The sequence below is a fragment of the Tribolium castaneum genome, chromosome 2 (genome assembly GCF_031307605.1).
Source record: "Tribolium castaneum strain GA2 chromosome 2, icTriCast1.1, whole genome shotgun sequence".
In the NCBI taxonomy this organism is placed as follows: Eukaryota; Metazoa; Arthropoda; class Insecta; order Coleoptera; family Tenebrionidae; genus Tribolium; species Tribolium castaneum.
The window spans coordinates 26,082,203-26,107,198 of NC_087395.1; the positions used below are offsets into that span (position 1 = coordinate 26,082,203).

Genomic DNA, 24,996 nt, shown 5'->3' on the forward strand with positions numbered 1-24,996 from the left:
TACAACGCTCAAAATATTCGAATAATCATTTTCCCGCCATTTATGGTTACTGTTTTCGACCTAGTTCAGTGGCGCCCCCAACGGTAATTTTACTTCCGAATAAAAATAAATTATTTTTGAAACGGTTTCCTAGGAAATAATTCCCATTGTTGGCACGTCTACACATTGTGATTTTTTTGATAAATTTTATTTTTTTTAAATTAAAAAAACTGCTAAAATCTGATAGTAAATTTAAAAATAATTATTCATCGTTTTGTTATGGAACGATTACCTGGTATGAAACATAAAAACATAAAAAAATAATGAAAACTAAGGAACTTAACACAATAAGTTTGTAGCTCCAGATTTTTTAAAATATGACTTTGGGAATTTTTTCAACATTTTTCCCGTAATCTGCACTTGCTTCTCAATAACGTACCACTGAGTTGGTGCGCCAGTTTTTGAGCAAAAAAGGCACTTTTTCATTTTCGATTCTCTATTTCTTTTTTCGATAAAAGTTGTATTGTAACATTAATAACTTATGTTATTAATATTATGGATAAATGTTTCGCCAGCAAAAACTGCACCGTGCATAGTCGTAGTTTGGTGCTTTGCTGGCAGAAGGTAATATTTGCTTAATTATCGGGATCATGGCGGCGTAAAATCGCGATTGTTTGCCCAAATATGAGTAAGATTTTTGTTGGTGTTGTTTTCCGTGTCAGCCTCGGGCCTGGCGATGCAAATCAGCTTAAAGCAGTCCAATACAATGCAATTGAAGTAAAAGGGGGCCCGTGTTTATGTTTCATCAACAGTGTGGAGCATTAGCAATGCTAAGTCCGTCGCACAGATTTATCATTTAAGGCGCGATAAAATTGTAAAAGTTTGTACTTCACACGAAACAGACTTTGAATGCAAATACGGCGGTGTATAAGTGGATGAACGGTATGCAAATCGGGGGCGGTTTCCATATTTCGGGCCATTTGTTATACTTGAGGGTTTTAAATGCAAAGTTTGCTCAAATGGCGCGTTTTTCGCAAAGTTCTTAATTTCGAAACGAGTCGAGTAAAACATGCACCACAATAACATGGACATGACAAAAGAGCCGACGAGCGTAATTTGATTTTTCGGACGAAAGATCCTTTCTCAAACGTTATTTGAATGTCCGGCTTTACCTTTACATCGTCTGGCTTTTTTTTTGCAAAAAAATTAAACCCGAATTGATTTATTTTCGGACCGAGTTCACGGCGGGCTTATTTACTCGATAACACGTATTTAGTTGCGAAACTTGTCGCACGGAAGTTTCACAAAAATTGTTCAAAACTTATATTAAGTTGAATCCCGTATGAGTCTCAAAAGATGTGTTAACGTATTCGAGGCGAGACAACTTGACGGATTTTACCTCATTAAACAAACTTACTATCTACGACACCCGACGCTCTTTTCCCCAATTTGCAAAATATTTCCCAAATAATTATCATATAACACAATTCATGTGACAATTTTCACTCAAAGACTGTTATTTTGAAATAATTTATTTTAAAAAAATCAGTCAATGCAGGATAACCAAAAAAAAAAGAAAAAAAAATGAAGGCAAAAATTGAAAAAGCAAATTTAATAAAATAAAAACTTAATATGACACTTGAATACAAAAAATAAACTAAAAGACAATCACCTTTTATAAAATAAAGCAAGAACAAAAAAATAAATCTAATTGCGTAATATTCTCAATAACTTTTATTACTGTCTTATTTTATTTTTTCTTTTCTTGAATTATTTTGCATTATTTTTTAATTTGTTTTTTCATACTTACCAGAAAGATAGAAGTGTCAGTGATTCAAAGAAATAAAACTGACTTGCTCAACGATTTTTCTGAAAAATGACTCATAACAGTCATAAGAAAACATAAATTTTGTGCATTACTTTTGGTTCAGTCTGTATTTGAAGTTATTTTAAGTGAATTTGCAAGAAGTTGCTCCATTTATTTTAAAATATCTATGCCGTAGAAATTTGTGAAGTAGATTAAAACGAAATTTGATAATGCATAAAACAAAGCCAGAAAAATAGCTACAAGCGATAATAAACACGAAAAAAATACAGAAAATAAAGAAGATTTAAGAAAGAACTAACAAACAGACAAAAAAAATTAAATTTGAAAGTAATTTTTTTTCAAATTATACCATAAGATCAAGAATGTACTGAATAAAGCAAGCCTTGAAAGTAAAGTGTAGCTTTAGCCACGTCATAAGATCATCTATTTTTTTTAGAAAATAAATAAATAAATAAATAAATAAAGGACTTTAGTCCTTTAGGAAGAACGACCAGTATATTTTTTGTACCACAGTTTTTTTTCTAATTGTGTTTATCAAATTTAGCAAAACACAATAAAACTTGTGGTAATTTTTCTCAAAATTCTGCTAAGGGTTGAATATTTCCATTCCCCATTTATTTTTTTACACTTGTTCAAAAGTAGCATTTTGCAATGTAGGCTTTTTATTTATTTAATAAACACCGTTTCGGAATAATTCTGATTGAGTAAGGAATCAATTTTTTGAAAAAATATTTTTAAATTCAAATCTGTCGATTTTTGACATGTGGCTAAAGTTCCGCAAGCATAGCCTGCTTTAATTCAGTTTATTTTTGATCGTATGTTATTTTTTCGTGTTCGAAAGAACATGAACTGCTACGTTCAACGTGTAACAATTTTTAACATAAATTAAGTGCAGAATTAAGAGTGAAAATTGCGATATTAAACTTTAAGGAGCAATAATTTTAAAATGTATATTTGAAAAGTGATAATGAAATATTTATCATGGTCTTTTATTATTATTATTATTATTTCTTTATTATTTCTGTTCTTTTTGTTCCGAAATCGTAGCAGAAAGCAAAGCGAAAGAATTAGGCATTATTTTAAATGTGTGTCAATAACTGCAAGCTTAAGAAATCGACCACACGGCAAAATAATGAAACGTGACGACCGTCGACGTCTGAATCCTTGAGGGAGTCGTCGGTTTCTCTCTCCCCTTTTTGGCACAAAGACGCTCGACTATTTCTTTATATCCGCATTGTAGTAAAACGGCATTGATATCTTCGACGTATGCAGGTTTCGTTCTACTTCAAGTTGTTCGTTTCGCCACCATTTCCTCGTTTAAATATTAAAGAACGACGGTGCTACATGAAAAGGTTTTTATAGCGAAAGGATCACGAGAAAAATACCTCGTTTTCTACTGAAATATGTTTCGAAAAAACGACGACTCGACTCCACTTGGTCTCTGTATAAATATTCAGCTCGTTAAATTAGTTTCAGAACAATTTCATTTTAATTAACCTTAAACATCAGCAGCTTGAGACTTTTTGCAGTGCATTTGTATGTTAATTATAACTCGAAATTTGTGAACGAAATGTTGCATTCTGCCCCAAAAATACCCGATCCATACTCTTTGCCACAACAGACGCTTGAATCCGAGCACTTAATTAGCTCACCTCACAGCGAGAACATTAAGATTTCCTCAAAACACGCTCGAATCTACCTGCATTTTCAGCGTTGATTGCTTACTCCCAACTACACGCCTAGTTACACGACAAAGCCCAATATTAAGATAGATTATTACGGTTGAAGCCAACAGCTGAAATCTGATATATGAAATGGCACACGAGAGACAATTCAGAATGTTTGGTTTTTAAAGTGACCCGTTTAGACCATCGTTCCGGAGCTTGACGGCCGATTTAGCGCCGATAGATTTACGATAACGGGGCGAAAATACGAAAATAAACACACTTTGCACCTTGCAGTTTAAATTTCCCGGCGCATCCACCATTTTAACAACAGTTGCCACGCAACAAAACTGGCACTTTCCCGGCGCATCCACCATTTTTACAGCAATGCTTAGTAACAACTGTTAGTCGATTGCTAAGCAACTGGACTAAACAGTTGGTGGTTTGAGTGGTAAACTGATCGTTTGAATCGGAGCCTGCGATTAAAATGAAATAATCGCGTTCCGAGAAATGCAAAATATTTGCATAATTGCATAAATGGTCGTTTGAGTTTGTGTGTGAAATATTTGAATGGTGTTGAAAGTGATTAGTAGTTGGAGGCTTTGTGTGTGAAATTAGAGTTGTGTGTGTGATGATAAAAATTTGCAGTCAGGGGCAGACGGAATGAATCAAACGTGAAGCGTTCCAGTAGTGACAGGCCGATAATAAACTCTTGAATTTATATATAAAAGTGCGTTTATACGCGAATGCTCCGAAATCCATTTTAACGAAAGCTTCATTGATTGAATTTTTCGCGCTCGACGGAAGGACATCTCGACACTTTTATTCGTAACTGATCGGCGATTTCACGTCAGCTGGCACTATCTAATTTGACAAAATTTCAAACGAATGAAATGTTTCTGTCAATGCGACGAGCTTCTTTGTTTTCGCAACGGCTTTATTGACTTTTTAAACGACGGATTCGAGCGATTGTACAAATTATAGACACGCGTCACTGGAAAAAAACACCAGCACTTTTGTCCCAAATCAAACTATTTTTTTTGGTGGTGAAAAAAATCGTTCCAAGTGTTGTTTCGGGATCAATATCGGTACGTGTCGGTCCTTTGGCGGCCACACTCGTGATTTGCAGTATTGCCAACCTGATTAGACCCAGTGCCGCCACCCGCGCAGTTTACGGCTCCAGGAAACGGTCGTTACATTCAAACTGTCACATTCACTATCCCCTCGTAAACTAGCTTATCAGCGCTTCTGCATCTTACTTTATTATTGCGTCGAGGCCGCTTATTATACGCCGGATTCCAGTTGGGTCTTCTTAATCATCTTGTCACAGCCATACAATAACGAAATAATTAAATTACTCGCCGCGCGAATTTATTTTATTTTTTGCCTCATTATTATAGAGTCTTTGGAAACTTTTATAACCCGAAACTTTTCCCGAAACTCGAAATAAATCTATTTTTTGTGCAAAATGTAAATATTTGACAACGGATATCTACAAGTTAGGATACGAAATGACGTTCAAATAAAACGTTCCCGTTCTCGATAGTTCCAGTAACGTCGCTTGAGAGCGCACTTGTTCCATAACTGAATGAATATGAAAAAGTAGTTGTATTTGATTAACGGTTAACACATAACAACCAAAAAAATACAGGCAGATAGAGCATTAAATTCCCAATAGTAAAACATAAATTTAATAGAAAAATTTTATCGTAAACTATATTTAAAAAAATTTCAAACTTTTGCCAATCTGCACTCTGTCCCATATTTTTCACAACGCTGCAAATACAGTTACAGATATAAGAAAAATGTTAGGAGAAAAGTTGTAGAGAATTAAATTTTCTACAAAAAAGTCCGCGAGACCATATCCCTATCTCCAACCATTAAGGCCCCAAAGTCATTCAAAGACGTTCAGACGACGGATTTGCTTCATTTGCCGGTGGTCGAGTATTGGAAAGTTAATTTATACCTAAACCGTTGAAGATAGAAATATGGTGTTGCGAACTTTTTTGTAGAAAATTTAATTCTCTACAACTTTGTTCCTTACACTTTTTTTGTATCTTCAACCGTATTTGCAGCGCTCGCAAAAATGTAAGTGGAACGCATGCAAATTGATAATCCTTTGCATATTTATCAAAACGCTAGGAATACGGTTGAAGATACAAAAAAAGTGTAAGGAACAAAGTTGTAGATAATTAAATTTCCTATAAAAAAGTTTGCGACACCGTACTTCTATCTTCTACAGTTTAAGTATAAATTTACTTTCTGTTGCTTGACCACCAAGAAATGAAACAAATCTGTGACTTCAGCGTCTTTGAACGTCTTTAGGGCCCAAACTATTGACGTTAGATATTTGGTCCCGCAGACTTTTTTAAAGAAAATTTAATTCTCTACAAATTTCTTCCCAACATTTTTCTTGTATCTTTAACCGTATTTGCGGCGTCTTGAAAAATACGGGACAAAGCACATATTTTATATAATTATATGTTTTCTCATGTTTCTTATGAAAATTTTAGTCGTCACTTTTCCTGCATTTTTTCCAGGTAATTAGTAAATTGTTTGGATTTGAATTAATTTAAAAAGCTCGAAGCACCCTCATTTTGGGTACGATTTTGCGTGGCGTTTTGCCTCCTAACTCATAGTCCCTCGTAGTCTTAATTAAGCGCATTGTGTGTGAAGGGAAGGCGATCCGTTATCGATGCAAGAGCAATTCCAAAATTCATCACGCATGTTATTGAGTGAGTTTATTCGTGCAAAATGCTCGCAGTAGATCACTTGTGGATTTATGTTTGTAATTGTGTAACATTACTGGTTATGACCGGAGCGGAATTTCGGCCTTATTCTCTCTCCGGGAGAAAATAAATGTGTTTTATGAGTATGATTCAAACAAAGTTTCTCGACCGGTTCTGTGTATAATTTATCCCGAAATCGGATCGCCATATAAACCGGATACCAGCCGGCGATTTATGTGACTTAAGTCAAATTTTATTGCATCGCTTGATAATTAAGTATCTCGACTCGGGCTTTTTTCCTCTCGGAAGTTGGTCGCTAAATGCGCATAGTTTTGCCGAAGAAGCAACGCCTGATTTATGACCGCACCACAAAATAAAGACGTCGGAAGAAATGCGAAGAATTTAATTGTGTGAACTGCTACATTCCGGCATTATCGAGATCAATTGAAATTAACTCGATCAAGTTAGACACGCTTGTCATTTCCACTAGACAAGGCAGGAATTTCAATTTAAGCGCACTTTTTTATTAAACGAGATAAATTCAAATTAAGCCATAAAACGGAAAGCCGCCCCAAATTGTGGATGGATTTTTTATGACGCTTCTTGCAAAAATTACAAAACTCCGACGAGATTTCGAATTTGTACATTTCCATTCGGCTTGCATTTGCCCTAATTTAAAACCACTCCAGACTGCAGCAGCGCTACGTTTCGATTTTTCTGATCGTCGAATGAATAAAGAAAACTTTAGCGGCGCTCGAAATGCATTTAAACCGCCACACGTTTAACGACAGGAAAAATAAAAATAAAATTAAAAAACGCTACAAAGAAGTTGATTAATCGCTGAACTTAATTATTGTTTTAAACTTGCTGTTGCAAAATTAGTTCGTTTTTCTCGAATTCATCTCACCTCTCGTAATTAAGACACCAGAAAGGCCAAACTGGGGAAAAAATTTCCTCTTTTTTACCAAATACAGTGTTTTATTTTTTTATTAAAGCAGGCTTTCTGTCTGGTTTTATATTTCAAAAGCAAAAATTATTAGCATTTTTAATACGAGTAAAACAAACGGATTTTAGACTCGGGTTCTGCATAAAATAATGAATAGCTCGCTTATTATCGTTTTTCTGAACAGCAGGTGTTAATAATAATACGCAAACCCAATTCTACGTTTGTTTGTTTCCCAAGCCGGATGAAAATGGAATCAATCATGAAATATGGCGATTGTGTCGGTTAATTATAAATTGTAATTAATCTTAGGTTTATTTAGGTCGTGAAAACACCTATCCCGATGGCCCGATTGCAATTATTTTGAGTTTGGCCTAAATGATCGTGACCGCTTGTAAATTATGGATCGTTTTGTTCCATAATAAGGGTTCTAACCGAGAGTACTAAACAACTTACTCCAATAATTGTAAGCTGGAGGGCAACGGACGATAAATCCACTCACCGTTGAATATTTTCCGCAATTTATCGACTTGTTTTGATCAGACAATCGCGTTCTCCTCAATTATTGTGCAAGCACAAGTGTAAAATATTTATTCGGACATGATAACCAGATCATTACGATCGGTCGCTTTTTAGTATTCGGAAATCGTCTCCGGATGAAGGGAAAAGCGTAAACCGATCGGTGAAAACGCGCTCTCCTTGCATCATAAACTCTATTAAATTTTTTTCGGCTAAAAAGTCCATTGCGCAAAACTAATCCGGGCTTTTAGCCGTCGCCAACTTTCCAAATTAGGATTGATGAAGCGCAAATGGTTCATACTTTATTAGGGAAACAATATAACTCGTTAAGTTAAAATCCATCCATTAATAAGTGCTGTTTACCAAAAATGAATCGAATGAATAATGGAAACGTCATAAACAGGGGCTTTTATGGACCGGATGCGCTCTAATTGAAGGAGACTCGGTTTTAAACTGCCGTAATTAATTAAGAAAATAGTTAATATCGTTGTTCACAAACGACAAGTCTTTGCAATAAAACGCCAAAAAACGAAAGCCGGTTAAACGCAAGTTTAATTATTTCCAACTAAATTAAAAAAAAACATTATTTTACTTCAAATACGTTCAGGTCACAGTGTTTTCAGTTTGTTTGTAAACTAACTAAGACCTTTCGTTACTTTATTAAGAATTATGCCAGTTTTCGAATTTTTTGAAGTTAAATTAAATGAGGCATTTTATTGGATTTTCACAGTTTTAATAACAAAAAATCGTTTTAATAAAAGAATATGAATTTATATCTTTATTTTTTATCCCAATTTTTTTGTATTTTTGAGTTCTTTTTTCTTTTCTTTTTCAAGTTATTCAACTTTTAACAAACTTCTTATTTTTTTAGGTTTTAGGCTTTCAGTCTTTCAATTTCATAGTTTCTTCTTCTTCTTGTTCTTGTGTCTTGTTCAATCGCACAGTTTTTACGTTTATTTTCAGTATTTCATATTTTTTTGTTTCTTAATTTCAAATATTTCATATTTACTTTCTAGATTTCTCAGTTGTTGTTGTTTTACTGTCTTAATCATTCTTTATTTAAAATAAATAAGGTATTTTTGGATTATATAATTTTTCTCTTTCGATTAAAATGGTTGTTTAGAAAGCCCATGTTTTAATAACAAAAATCCTTTCAATAAAAGAATTTCAAAACTGGTCCAGCTTACATCATCTTCCTTTTATAATTCAGTTTTTTTGTATTGTCAAGTTCTTTTTTTTTCTTTTTCAAGTTATTTAACTTTTAACAAATTTCTTATTTTTTTAGTTTTTCAGGCTTCCAGTCTTTCAATTTCATAGTTTCTTAGTGTTTCAGTCACACAGTTTTTAAGTTTATTTTCAGTATTTCAGCTTTTTTGTTTCTTAGTTTCTTATTTCATATTAACTTTCTAGATTTTTCAGTTTGTCGTTGTTTTACTGTCTTATAATTTCAGTTTTCTAATTTCTTAATATTCTTACTTCGCACTTTTATAATTTTTTAATTTATCACTTTTTTTTTAAATAAATGAGGTATTTTTTGGATTATACAGTTTTACACTTTTAGTTAAAATGTTTGTTTACAAAGGTCAAGTTTAAATAACCAAAATCCAGTTCACATCTTCATTTTTCAATCCAGGTTTTTGATATTATTACTTGAAATTTTAGTGAACTTTTTAGATTTTTTGTTCTTTTATTTTTTAGTTATATTCCAATTTTCTGGATTTTTGCTTTCATTCTTTATCTTCTAATTTCAGATTCTTCTAGATTTTTCACCTTACCGTCTAGGGCTTTTTTAATTTTTGGGTTCTAATTTAATCAGACTTTACAGTTTTCTTCGAAAATAATTAAAATCGTTGCTTACAAACAACTGGTTTTTGGAATAAAACTCCTGTAGTCCTTTCATTAAAAAACTCCAAGCCGATTTGTTCAAACATTTTTATATGAAATTTTTCCGATATTTTGTTATAAGAACATTAATTAAATTAAAAACGTTTGTTTATTTAAAAACCTGTGTTTTAATAAGGAGACAATAATTATCCAACTTTTGGACACGAATTCTATGAAAATAATATTTGTGTTTTGGTTGATTGTTTTAAACAAAATTCTTGATTGGCGGTGCCTAATTAAGGATGCAGTTAAAATCTCCGCCAAACGACAAGTTTGCCCGATAAAGCTCGTTTCATTTAAAAACCTGAAAGCCGGTTGCTCAAATATTTGAGCTCCGATATGAAATTTTTTCCATTCCTTTATTACAAATACAAAAATATTAAATTAAATTTCGGAATAAAAACGTTTGTTCGTTTGAAACTTTGCGTTTTAGTAAATAATTAATAGTGGGGAGAAATTCGTGCATCCATTCTTTAATTAAACGTAGTCGAGTCGTCTGCATTATTTACTTTCTTCTTTAAATCGTTACTCGGAAGTTTTTTACTCCGTAGAGTAATTGCACTAAGACGAACGATTAAGCAAACAGACGGGAATTTTTGCTGCTTTCGTTTTATTAAAACGAAAATAGTTTCGATGTTACCGATGCAAATCCTTCAACAATTGCAAAAACACGGTTTCCTGACAAATTTATTCCGTAAATCTTGCAGGAATGATAAAGTGGCTTCCTGCTGCTTAAGTGAATAAAGACACAGCTTTGGATTTTTGCAAATTTATTTAAAAAAAAATTTGACAATTCGCCGACGCGTCGAGAAAAAATCCCTTCAACTGAAATATATGTATTTTATTATCCCGCTGTCAAAAGATTGCGACTGTTGGAAATTCAGTTTCCTAAGGTAATGTTTTCGCCGGCTCACAAATGTCCGATTATACATCAAAAATCTTCATTAACCGTAAAATATAACCAGGGAGGAATTGTGCTTTATGGAGCGATTTATTCCGCCTTATGATACTTCCAGACCTAACAAATCGACGAATTTTGTTTACTTTCTATTAGTTCGGCTCTCGGGACAAATCCAATTCGAGAAACTTTAATTTATTTCACTTGGACAGAAAATTGAAGGTAAATAACCGCCAAGTTTTATTTCAGGCGAATTTAAAATTCAATGAGTCGCTTAGAGTCGTAATGAATGGCTCGTTTTGGCAATCATTTCATTATTCAAACATTTTTCGGATGAAATAAGTCAATTAGGATCACTCCTGCGTCTCAAATTGTTCATTTAAATTTCGCATAAATCTAATTTCGCGACCAAAATAAATACAATTTCCCCCAAGTTTGGAACTTTGTACAGGTGTAAAGCACAAAGTTTGAATGGAAAAATCGGGTTAAGTTTTCGTTTCAGGATCGTTTAATAAACTTAAGTGAGACGATGCTGTCGGAATAAATTAATAAAGCGCAACTGAAACTACTTTGCATGTGTCAAATCTGTTCGTGGCGGTTTCGCCTCTAATAAGACCGACTTAATTCGTTTAATAGAAGTTTGCGCGAGAGCTAGACTCGCTTTTTGATGAATTACACACTTTTTCAAGGTATTCAGGCACCGATTTGGCAGTTTAATTTCACATTATTCCGATTGGAAACTGAATTAAAGCCACACGGTGGATTTTTTTTTGTGAAAACCGGTCCAATATAACTGTTAAAACGACTCTCAAATATTTGAGTTGCCACAAAGTTGTTTCAATATGAATTTTTCCTCTTTTTCGCAAATGTAAAAAATTAATTTAAAATCTACATTGAATTATGTTTTCAGAGCAGAAATATTTGCCCGTTTTTAACTAGATTTTCCCGGGAAGCCTCCAGAAGTAAAGTTTTAATAAATAATTGGCTTCATGTGCTAGTTTTTTCACAAAATGTATTATTCACTTTTGAAATTTTTACCCGCGACACTAATAAAATTAAAAACGGAAAAACAAAAAACGGTCCAATCTGTTAAAAAGTAACAAAATTTCTCATTTTCTAATTTCTTGATGTCAACTTGAGGAATTTTTTTACAGTTTTTTGACGTTGTTCAAGATTTCCAGTTTTTTTCAAATTTTTCAAAAATTTCTAAAATATTCTTCTATTTTTCTTTTCAAATATAAAAAATTAACTTAAAACACATTAATTTATGTTTTCAGACCGAAAATATTAGCACATTTTTATCCTCGTTTTCTATTTTTTAAAAGCTTTTATTTAACTTGCTTTGTTGTCTGTCTGTCTGTTTCATATTTCTGAAGCTATATTTGAAAGAGTTCCCGTGGTCCCAATGAATTGAAATTTTGCATACTTACGTAATCTGCGTGACAATGCAATCCTTTGTGGTTAAATGAGGTTTTCGACTTTCGAAACGAAAATAATTAAAACCGTTGTTTACAAAACATAACAAAATCCTTTCATTAAAAAACTCAAAGCCGATTTTGTCCAAATATTTCAGCTTTGAACTTTTGGCATGAAATTTTCCGATCTTTTATTACAAAAACATTAAATAACATTTTTGTGTTAAAACCGTTTGTGGATTTCTGAAGTAGTTATACCTTCTTTTTTTCAAATAAAAAATATTCCGACTTGTGTTGACGCATTATTTAGTTTTGAAGTGATAAGAATAAGAATTCAACAAGTCTGCGAAAAGGTATCAACGTCTGATAAAGGAATAGTTTTCGCTCGAGTAGCGAAAGAAGTCGCCCCTCATCTTCACATCAAACGAGATTGTTTAAATAAAAAGGCTATTTTGAGGGTAATTTCAGCATTCCACTGGTGGTCAAAGACATCAAAGCGTCCAGAAATTTGCAATAAAAATTTGTATCAAATGCCACGCACCATCAAAATTGTTGAATATGCAAGTCCATTAGTGCTTCAAAGGTCGCAGCGATGATATTTACCCGACTCTGATTCCAGCAATATCCCCAAAGATGCGACTCCATTTCCGATTTATTCACAAAATGCAACTTGCAAAAATGTTGTTATTATTATTCGCGAAACTGTGGTATTTGCTGGGAGACGCTCGTAAATTTCCAGCGTCGAATTTATATTCTGATTGCTCGCGCTTGCTTCTATTAAAAGTTTACTAGAGACGAGAGAAATTTTCACAACGGAATTGAATTATTTAATTCTTTTAAAACACGACACGCGCGCGCTTATTTTTACAACGGACATTGTCGACTATTTACTTGATAATTTTATACAGACATTTGCTCCGAAACGAACGAAAAAACACCAAGTGGGGCCGACGCGAAATATATATTCGTTTAGCTCCTGCTTAAAATTTAAGAGCACCCAAGCCAGTCCCCAGAGATTGACTTGTAACACACTGCAGGGAAGGAGCGCTCCAGATGCATCGATTTACAAAATGTTTATTTGTCCCCAGGAAAATGTTCCCTAAAACACTCGGCTCTTATTATTTATCTATTTTTTTATTATTTTCTCTGTGAACAGATAAAGTTTGTTTACTCAGTATTTAAAAAGGGAAAGGATGTGGAGAAAATATTTTAAGAAAAAACGGTCTAATTAATCATGAGTAGAGACAGGATTTTAGGAAACTTTCCTAACACGCAATTTTTTGGGGCCTTAATTTATTTATTTATTTATTTATTATTGTAATTGTTTGCTTTTCCAAACCGACAGTGTAGTTGTCTGAAAGTCCCACTTTTCTAGGATTCTTAGTTTTTGTGTAATAAATTTTAGAAAGTGAATTTTCATCAAAAAAAAAAAACAAAAACTAGGCAGAACCGACCATTTTATTCGCATCTAAGGTGAAATCCCGTTCTGTGAGATAGACCAGCCCTTGAACCAGTCTACTGGTGTCTCATTTGTCCCACGAATGAATAATTGACCGATAAAAATATCAAAATCACCTCCTACTTGGTGCACAAAAAAATGCAAGTCTATTATATTATTGGATATCGGAGAGATCTTTCACTCCCAACTGTAAAACAGACCACTCATAAGACGTTTAAAACTTAACAAAAAACTGTTGCTAGATTATTTTGTAAATGTCGGCCAAACCATCTGAAAATTCGCTGTTTTCTAAGAAAATTTCAAGTTTTTCAGCAAAAACTCAATTGTTTTGCAAAATTCCGTCACAAAACAAAAATGTACCAAATTAGGTCAAAAATCTTTATATCTTTTTAGTTATTAACTTAGGCTTTTGAATTGTTCCAGTTAACTTTTTTAAGTTATTCAACTTTTACCAAACTTTCTGGTTTTTTTTTGGTTTTCAGTCTTTCAGTCTTTCAATTTCATAGTTTCTTAGTGCTTTAATAACACAGTTTTTAAGTTTATTTTCAGTATTTCAGATTTTTTGTTTCCTAGTTTCTCATATTTTGTAATCACTTCCTAAATTTTTCAGTTTTTCGTTGTTTCATTGTCTTATAATTTCAGTTTTCCAATTCCTTAATATTCTTACTTTGCAGTTCGGCAGTTTATTACTTTTTCAGGCACTTAGATTTGCAGAATTTTACTCTCTTCTTTTATTTTTTTTTGTACACCAAATTTTATTTTTGCAACTTTTCAGTCTTTTAGTGTATTTGTTTTTTATTTAAAATGTCATATATCAATTTATTAGTTTTTCTCTTCTTTTAAAATTGTAGTAATAACATAATAGTTGAAATAGTCACAATTAAACTCAATAAAGTGTTGTGGACAAATTAGTTAGTTACTAAAAATAAAAATCTACTGAAAATAATAAATATTAATTGAATGAAAAAATATTCAAGGTTGAGTTGAATTCTTACGGAAAAAGGGACTAATTGTAGGATTTCTCGTTTTGTATAACATTTTTTGTTATTTAAATAATGTTTTCAAGTTCCCGAAAGTGCGGTCTCTAATCATGAAACGGCGCTAATTGAATCGCCAAATCGATTGTATATATATTTGAATACAGCCCCGAAATGTAAACACGTATTATTTGTTGTTATTGTTGCACAATTATCGTAATAGTGTTTCCAGCTTACAGTATTGTATCTCCCCTTGAAACAGTCGAGCATTAATAATGCGTTCCAAAGTTTCCGGTTTTGCAGTTCTATATAGTATATTATCACAAAACAAACACTTTAGTCTCTAATATAATTTTAATTTATTTCTGATGATGACAGAGGAGTACCAGCAAGCCGTTCATTAAATCATAACCTTGTGAACTGGAACTTTGTTGCTGAAATTTGTTAAATAATTCAATGTGTAACTGTTCGAGTGTTATCAAGTTATGAAAATTAGTCAGGGAACGGCTTTATTACGTTAACGTTTGCTCAACTATTGCAACTTTGGCTCGTTTCGATATGTTTCGCTCAGGCGTGGGATCAGCTCATGATAAACCCAGCAAATGAATGCGCAGATTTACTCCCAAATTATTCCAAGGAAAATGAAACGAACAAATGCCACAAAGGAAAATTTGAACTCGATTTTTAAATCCAGTCAATTTTTTTTCTGAAAATTTGTAATAATACTAATAATGTTTCTGATTTTTTATTTCCAAACATGGGCGGCCGGCAATAAAATAAAAATAAACTGGCGGTGTTTGCGCGAAATTGCAAAGCCAAAGGCATATTTGCGTCAAAATTGCAATTTCTACAACCGTAAATCAATCGAATGCTAAACGTTCCTCCTAATTAAATATTTAGCGAACAAATGGCAATTTGAAATTTTTTCGAAATCACGTTAAATAGTAATTTAAATCCTAACATATTCAAGGCACATGCTTTGACGTCAGTTGCATTCTAAAGGACTGGGAGAGATAAGGCCGGATACTTGGAAGACTGAACTGAATAAAGCAGCTTTGGCAAAAGCTCCTTTAACCTTGTAGATAATTTTATTCAAATTGTTTTCGCCGAACAATTACTACTACTCTTGTCAATTTTTCGCCCTTCTCTCTCCCACTTCTTTATTATTAAGCGAGTGTTAATGAGGACAAGATCAAACGAAGCTCATTTTTAATTACTTTTATCTCGGAAATAGTCGCTTCTTGTGCTCGACATATGTTATTAAGGCGAATTAATTTTTAAACAAAGCGAGAGTTGCTTTCAAGACGCGGAATTAGGCAAAGCTTGTCTTTGCCTGAAACAACTCGAACCGCGAATAATTGGAATTTTGATTGAGCGCGTGTATCGTTGCAAAATTTAATTAAATTATTCGGTAATTTAGTGCGTGATCTAATCGTTTATCACCGGTCAACATTCAAGCGGGGCAAAAAGACACTCTCTAATTTCGGTCTGCGCTAGATAAATGAATATTGCTCTAGTTGTTGCTAAACTATGAGCCGGCAGATTGCATTTATCTCGAAGTTTGCTCGTCGATGGGATTTATGGGCGAAAATTTGTAAAGAGGCGACAGAGAATTCTACACTAACAAACGCTTCATTACATGGAGCTTGATCCGTTTGGTATGTCGTGAACCCAACGGTCAATTAACCTTTTTGGGATAACAGCAGGAATTTTCATTACGAATCGGAGGGTAATTGAAGGCCCGAGCTTAGTTTTTCGAGACGTGTCACAAAAATAGTGGATTAATTATGCGTTGTTGTAATTAAATAAACCATTATAATTTAAATTCTGTTTAGAGGGAGTGTTCGAATTGATTGCATTATCGCTGGAATCATGTCGCTGGCAAATTTTCGCGTTAGATTATTCAGTAAACAATTCAGTGTGTCAACAGTATATACAGGGCTGGCCAGGGAACTACTTTTTTATTCAAGTTTAAACTCAGTTAACTGAGGTGAAAACAAAGGAATAATGCACAAAAGTTGGGTCACAAAGTAACAAGTACTTGAATTTTCCCAGTTTTTTTCTCATTTTTTCCGATTCAGATTTCATTCCTTTTCACTTCAAACTTAGTTGTGCTATCAAATTTCCAGTATTTCTTTACCTCTATTCGGGTTTTTTCGTGATCTAAGTTTTTCAGTTATTCAGGAGTTGTAGGAAAAATACAATATGTGTTTAGAGTTTTCAGTTCCTAATTGTAAGTTTTTTGTTTATTTTTATTTTCTTAATTTCAGTTCAGCGTTTCAAAAAGTTTGTAATTTTGCTGATTTTTTTATTTTCTTGAATTTTAATTCTAGTCCAAATTTTACATCTTTACTTCCAATATAATTAAGCTCTTTCTTGTTGATAACATTTCAGCCCAACTTTTTCAGTTTATTTGGTTTTTAGTGGATCTAGGGTTTTTTAATAGAATCTGCTATCTTGCTTCAAGAAGAAACTAATTATTTCAAATATTCCAAGGCAAACTTCAACTAAAAAAAAAATGTCATCATAATTAAATTAAGGAAACTGGGTTTTGTTCAAACATCTAAAAAAGAAAGAAAACAAAAACACAGAATCAAAATTTGGATTTTTTAGTTAAACGCCTAATTTAAGTTTTTATTTCAAAAACCTTCCACACTTTACTTTGACTTTATGCTTTAAAAAGTTAGTGATTTTGCAGTTTTTTTTTAATTTCACAGTATTTTGAGCTGAAAGTTCATTCCAGATTTTATTTTTTTTAATAATACTTTCAGTCCAACTTTTTCAGTTCTTTCGGTTTTTAGTGAATCTATGTTTTTTAATAGAATCTGCGTTCTTGCTTTAAGAAGAAACTAAATATTTCACATTTTACACATTTTAAAACAACACACTGATAAAGTTGAAGATAATTAAATTAAAGAAACTGGGTTTTGTTTAAACACTTAGTTTTTTGAGCTTAAAGTACAATTCAGAATTTATTTTTTTTTACTTCCAACATAATTAAAGTTTCTTCAGGTTTTTTATTTTCGAATTTCAAAATTTTCGGTTTTCCAAATTTGTCTTTATTCAGGTTTTCTGTTGATTTAAGTTATTCAGTCAAATAGAAACTGATAAACCTCTTTTAGCCTCACAGAGAAACACATTTTGTCAATGTTTCAAGTTAAAATTTGTCAAAAATTGATAAAGCCAAGATCAGTAAATTCAAAAAACTGGAGTACTTTAACAACAGAAGGGAAAACAAAAAATCAGAATGAAGCTAAAGCTGAAAGAGGGATTTCGAAATAGTGGCTTTTTATTAACTTTTACATTGTGTGTATTTAATGTGAGTTAAAAATATGAGTCGGAAATAAAAAACCTTTGATTAACAACAATTTCGTGTGATCAAATTTAAGCCTTAATTTTGCATTTTTGTGAAACAAGTTTAGTATTTAAATTTAATTGGACAAAGCGTTTTATTCGTTTGATTTAGAACACAGGAGATTATAAAATATGTAATAAATGATAAAACCGTTTGTAAAATATCGTTTTGACGAATATTTGTCACAAAATGCCTTATTTTAATTGTAGTGGAGCGGAAAAACAAAGAATAAAGCTAGTATTTGCGACTTTACAATTGAGACTGAAGCCATGCATGTGCATTATTATGCCAAACAATAAAAGATGTATTTATAACACGCCCCGACTTGGCTTTGATATTAAATTATAAAACAACAATAGCGCCGGATATAACATTCTTACCCAAGTTTCTTTCTTTTTTCCTTTGGTATAATAAAGTCGCCAGGGCTACGCCCCTATCTCGTGAATCTCCAACTTTTCATGTATAAACTTCCAAAAGCCTTCATCTTAATTAAATTTATTAACTCTAGTCCCACCACACGTTTTTTATATCCCTTTAATTAACTTAACGTCAAAAGATAAATAAAACTAATTCAATTAGAAATTTGAAGAAGAATTCGTGTCGCACGTATTTGCCTGTTTATTTTATATTTGCTAAATTCGGCACGTCTCCAGCCTGCTTGAATTACATCGTCGGCGGAGAATCTAATTTCTTTCCTCTAGCGACTCCATTATTTACATTTTTTGACGATCGATTCGATTACAATTTGACAAGGGGGCCCAATAACTTGTGTTTAAGCCCGGAATTGACACTTATCACAGCTTGATCCCGGCTGAGTTTTGCGGGCTCGGATTTAATTAGCAACCTTGCAAATTATGGAGAGATACCTTAGGGCTTAACGGATTTACACCGATTGGCCCAAGTTCCCACCAGTCATTTTTTTTAAACTTAAGTTTCATCTAGTTTTCAGTTCTTTTTGGTTTAAAATTTCCATAAGTTTAGTTTGGGTGATTATGGGGCAATTTTTAGACTTTGTCCCGAGGTAGAATAAGAAAAACGTAAGTAGCTTTGCTCGAGATTCGGCTCTTTATTAAAATTTGTATGGACTTTGTATAGCTTAATTATGCTTAGTTGAAAAGTTTGCTTCGTTTTGTCAATTGTTGGAAAGATCGATTTCACCTCAAACTTTCCAAATATATGGATTTTAATTACGCCGAAAGATGTTTCTTTTTACGACTTTTGAACCACCGTAACGCAATCAGCACGTAAAACATTAAACTTTATCGTTCCTTGAACTATAATACAACATGTGTAGCGCAATTGCGATTAAGAAAAACAATTTCGTCTTGACACAAAAAGGCGGCGCCAAAGTAAACCTCTGAGTTATGATAATGCTCTAATTTCGGTGATCAGAATTTTATTTAGGGAGTTTTATGATCAATATGTTGGCGGCACTGACACACCTGCGCCTCTTTGGCATAAAGTTAAAAAGGCTGATAATAATTTCGATTTATTTTCGCCCCTAAACGGCTATATTGTTGGATCCAAAATGCCGTGGACACTTATTACATCTCTTAAAATATCTGTTTCAAGTTGCTGTAGACATTAATTATTTTACAGAATTAGTCTCCTCTTAAAAGTATTTTTTATACTTTAAATTTAATCCCTAATTAAACAGTTAGAAAGATGAGATACTGTAAAAATATGCCTTTAGCAGACTAACCCTGTATAATTAAAATTTTAGCTGATAATATTTAATCAAAGTCTTGATGACTTATTATTGGCTAATTATGAAAATAAATAAATAATTAATTAATTAACATTCACAAATATTTGTATAGCATCTGTTAAGAATTGCAGTAAATAATTACTGAAAAACTTATCTTATCTTCGACTTTCATGCCGTTTTTTCTTTTCGTATTTACTTAAAATATGTTTCAAATTGTTGTTAATTTATAAAGCTAACTTAAACGATTATGTAATTTTTAATTATTTGGAAATAAATTACCGTTTTCTTGTTATTTTTTATGAACAAATTTCAGAGAATATCAATAAATATTAGTAATATTTGTTATTAAACAGTTGGAAAAATAAATAACTGACTCAGGTTACTGATCAACTGACAAATAGACTAATGTTTTTACACTTTTCCACCAATAATAGTACTATTTATCAAAAAAAAATTGAATAAATAATTAGAAATTTTTTAATAGATTAATTACATCAAATTAATTACTCTACAGGATGAGTCTGCTTAAAGTATATCAATATTAAGCCGCCGAATAAAAATATATATTCTAATGCCATTCTGAAACAAACAAGTGTTTGTCTTGTGCAGAAAATACGCGAAAAACAATGTAATCCCAAAAATAATTAGATTTATTTCGATATTTTCGTTGTGTAGTTAATAATTAACTTAATGTTTATTAAAAATTAGTTAAAAGTAATCCAGAATAAAAAAAATAATAATTTAAGGCACGACAGCAAAATTATGTTTTTAACAGACTAACCCTGTATAATTAATATTTCTGTGGATAATGTTTAATCGGAGTTTTTAAAACTTCCTAATTAGCTAATTATGTTAATAAAATTTGTAAATAGAAATTAGCTAACATTTACAAACATTATTAATTAGCATAAAGTCAGTGTTACAGTGGATAATTGTATAACTTGACAAACTTATTTTATTTTTGACTTCGACGACGTTTTTCAATTTCATGTTTATTTAAAATATGCCTCGAATTGTGTAATACTTACCTTAGACACCCAAAGTACTTTAATTTAATTACGTAGATTTATTTAATTATTACTAGTTAATTAGAAAGGTTTGTTAAATCAACTACACGTTTATTTAGATAATTATTTAAATATTTAGAAATAAATTAACTATTTTCATGCCATTCTTTTACAAATTTCTGTGAATACCAATAAATGTTTGTAATATCTGTTTCACATTGGTCTTAACTATTGAAATAACAAAAAAATAATTAACCTGGTATTCAAGTCCTTTCTTTTTTTATGTGTAGTTATGATTTAACTTATTGATAGTATTTGTTTCAAATCGCTGCGAATCTTCGTAGCTCCGGCCTTTAAGAAATAACATAAAAATTTGTTTTTTTAACGAAACAATTATTGCTGGTTTATTGTAAGATTTTTTTAATTAATTTTTCGGGGCCTTACCAAGTGTGTGCCTAAAATCGCCCTCACTCTAGCACATGTCCCCTCACACTTAAACCTAGTTCCAAAAACACACTTTACAACATCGAGATTCACAAAAATTGGATTAAATTTGAAAAATAGTTCGTATTATTTTCTCGTTCGTCCGCGTTTGCAGTAAGTTTGCCTTGAACCGTGCGTAACGGCGTTTCGCGTCGTATTGCGAATAGGGCCTTCCTCTCGACGCTAGCTGCTGCTGCTGCAGGGGGCGGCGGTGGCGGTGGCGGCGGCAGAGTCTGCGGACAACGGCGTCCCGCACCCGCCTCCAACTCTTTCTTTGACCCGCCACCAGGAAGAAGAAGCTCAGGTGTTTATGACTCGCTAGTTTTCTTCTTCCAAGAAATGAAGAAATAAAACAACTTGCAACAATGGGAAAGAGCGTGACCGGACATAAAGTGCAGAATTTAAGACGCGATTCGACAAAACGATTCTGGTTAGACACACAACGGTGCGGAAAAGACCATTTCACGTTATTTACCATGTGGGGAATTTTGCCCTTGGGTTTGTTACCGTATTGATTGGTTTGGTAAGGACACAAGGGCGGAAAATTGCTATTATCATATCAGGACTCAAAAATCTCCTCTAGTTTTACTCGTGTACTTGTTCATAAACTGTTTTGCTCCAGGACTTTTAGTTTCCGAGTTTGATTTTTTTTTTAATGAAAAACTAAAAATCCCTCTGTAACCTTAGCGTTTACTCACAGCGGCTCCGGGTTTTCAAAAGGAAACAGATAATTTTAAAAACTTATTGGAATTTTCACTTTTTTTCACATTTCAAGTGCCGACTACGGCAAAAAACTATTTGAAAAAAGGGAATAATTTTGATCTGAATCTACGTAAAAAGATCCGAGGAGTCGACTATCGTCGAGAAAATCACGAAATTCTCAACATGCATTTTTGGTTATATGATCAAATTTTGCTTTATTTCCAATTTTCTCGAAAACTATAAGTCGGAGAATAATAATCTTTTTTGCAAATAATAGATAATTAAAAGAGGTTTCCAAAGATAGTAAACTTTATGGGGTGATCTCTAATAGCTCCAGAGTTATTGCTCGACAAATATTCCGGGTGCTCGGAATCGACCAAAATCGCGACAAAAATTCGAAATATCAAATATCTTAAAATTTAACAACTCTAGAGAGTTGTAAAGGCATATATAGATACAAAAAAGTATGATAGAACAAATTTAAAAAAAAATAATTTTTTCACTTTCTTGAAGGAAATTTTAGCAAAAAAAAATCAAATTTTTAAATCTCATGAAAAGCTCGTACAATACCGAAAATGAGCCGCTGAATTCAATGGAATAAACCGCATTGCTCTACGACTTTTAGTTTTTGAGTTATGAATTTTTTTGTTGGATAAAATTTTCCACTATGACAAATGGCTACCCTAAATTTAGGCAAAAAATTTTAAATTTTTAATTCTTGTGAAAAATTGATATAATATGTAAAATGAGCCGTAGAATTCAATAGAACAAACCGCAATGCTCTACGACTTTTAGTTTTTTTTTATGAATTTTTTTAGTGAAAAACTTTGATCGCCTCTGTAGCCGGAACCGTTGCCCGGAGCGGCTCCGGGTTTAGACGAAAAAATAGATAAAATGAAGCGCTATCAGATGGTTTTTTGTTCGTTGGTCTAAGTCTTACAGTTTCCGAGAAAAACGCAAAAAAAGGTTTCCATTTTCAGTTTTTTCAATTTTCAATCGCCAATTACGGCGAAACTATTAAAGATATCGAGAAACGGAAAAATTGAGGACAACCGAAATAAAAAATTCTACAAAATAGCATAGGACTCAAGGCGATATCTCTCAAAAAATTTTTCAATTTTCAATCGCCGATTACGGCCAAACTAACAGAGCTTGGAGAAAACTCTTTTTTCCATCGTAAAGAACAGATCAAAATCTATAAGATAGGATGAGTTTTATTTGATTCTGAGACACTTTTAAAATTGACCATTTTGAACTTTTTTTTAATTTTTTTTATTTTTCCAATTACAACTAAACTATTTGAAAAAGTGGAACTGTTTTGATCCTCACCTATGCAAAATGATCCGGGGAATCGATGGGTATCGAAAAAAATGTCAAATTCACAATAGTTTTTTAGTTATGAATTTTTTAAAATTCTATCAATTTTTGCATTTATCTGCAATTTGCTCAAAAACTATTAGTCGGAGAACAATAATTTTTTTTTGAAAAAAATTGATAATTCAAAGAGCTTTCCAACGATAATACACTTCATGGGGTTATCCCTGATAGTTCCGGAGCTATTGCTCAACAAATGTTCCGGGTACGCAAAATTGACAAAAATTGCGACGAAATTTGAAAAAATTAAAAAATCGCACATATGGACTTTTTTGGACTTTTAACAACTCAAGAGTGTTGTAAAAGCAAAAGTTCATAAAACTATGCTAGAACAAGCTTTGAAAATGTTTTTTTGCTTTTTTGAAGCAATTATGTAAGCCACAGAAATGATGAAGAGAAATAAAATATGATCTTTGCCCGGACTTGTATTTTTTCGAAGATTGAATTTCGCAATAAATATTAGAAGCTTTAATTAAGGAAGTAATTCGGCTTCGTTTGTAAATATTTAAATCGCGTGTGATATAGTTGCAGATGTGAGGATCGACTGAATCCACTTCAAGTTTAAAATAAATTTTTAAAAAGCTTTTTATTCGTATATGTTTGAAGTTCCTTAAAAATGCATTACAAACGTGGAATATAAATCATACATGCTCGCTACACTTTCGTAGAGATAATATTTAGTTTTGCGAGAGATTACCGCAACCCTTATAATCCTAGATTCTTTAAGGAGGAGGATGCAAATTGTGTCCTTATCGATTGGAGCGTCCTAGTTTGCAAACTTTTCGAAAATGACTAAAATATTTCCCGATTCATTTCGGGGCAGCGGCATGGCAGTGTTTGGTCAATGTAGTGCACACAAACCTAATAATATTCATTGGAAATTAAATGGTGCGCAAACAATTTCCCTGTACCTTATTAAGCAATAAACTTTAACCGCGGAGTGATTTATAATCCGGGGGCGGCCGGAAAAATTACGAGGGGTTGCCGATTCGTTAATTGTCTCGAAGAAAGCGCCTTTCATCCCGTGCTTGTAGCAATAATGCGAGAAACATGACAAAGTGGATTTTTATTACAAAAGAGGAAGAAATCTTGCCCATTCACAATATTTGATTAATATCGGCGGATAAAAGTGATGCTTGTTGTTCAAAAAGGCCATCGTTTATTTAACGACCGCATTACATGGCGCTTTCTTCCCGGAGACGAGTCTATACACTGATAAATGACCGGAATTCTTGCATGCCGGGTCATACACTTATTTTTTTAGCCAACGATCGATGCAAACAAACCTTCATGAATATTTATCTTCGCCTGGTAAATGGAATCGAACTTTGGAAATTCATTAAGCGACTCCAATATCGCCCATTAATCACTTCTTCCCGATTATAAGTGATACAGAATAATGAACAGCAGGATGTGTGGATACCGAAAGCTACTTTTCATCCCGTAATCCGAGAACGGAGTAATTATTTTCACATTAACCGCCAGGAATTCCAGTTTCAGCGACGGTTGTCATTTGTCGACAAAAATTTCAGCATTCTTTCAGCGCGAGTTTGCAAACATGGCCGACGGTTTGCAGGATAGTGTTTCAGCTAACGCTTCATTTCAGCACAACTTTCAGCGAGTTACGCAAACTTTAGCGTCTAGCGACACTGTCTCTCGGTCTCATATTCGGAAAACACAATAAAAAACTTGCAAGAATTAATAACTAATTTGTGAATATTTTAAGAAAATAAAATTCGGAAAACGAAAAAATGGAACAAAACTAAGTGAATTTAAGCTTGACTTTACTGAAAAAATGAGCATTCATATTGAATTGAACTTGAATTGAAAATTTTGAGTCAAAAAGATAGAAAAACTGAATACGTTCAAACCCTGAAATAATTTTATTCAACAAAAAAATTCATAACACGAAAACTAAAAGTCGTAGAGCAATGCGGTTTGTTCCATTGAATTCTACGGCTCATTTTACATGTTATACCAATTTTTCACACGAATTAAAAATTTAAAATTTTTTGACTAAATTTAGGGTAGCCATTTGTCATAGTGAAAAATTTTATTCATTAAAAAAATTC

General features: G+C 32.6%; 1 protein-coding gene across 1 annotated transcript in view; it reads right to left on the minus strand.

Annotated features, from left to right (window-relative positions):
* LOC100142542 (uncharacterized protein) overlaps positions 1 to 21,018 on the minus strand; it is a 62,510-nt gene extending 41,492 nt beyond the window's left edge. The window contains exon 1 of the mRNA XM_015983762.2: positions 20,810 to 21,018. The gene's annotated coding sequence lies outside the window, so the exon portion shown is untranslated. The remainder of the gene's footprint in view (positions 1 to 20,809) is intronic.
* Between the last annotated feature and the right edge of the window lie 3,978 nt (positions 21,019 to 24,996).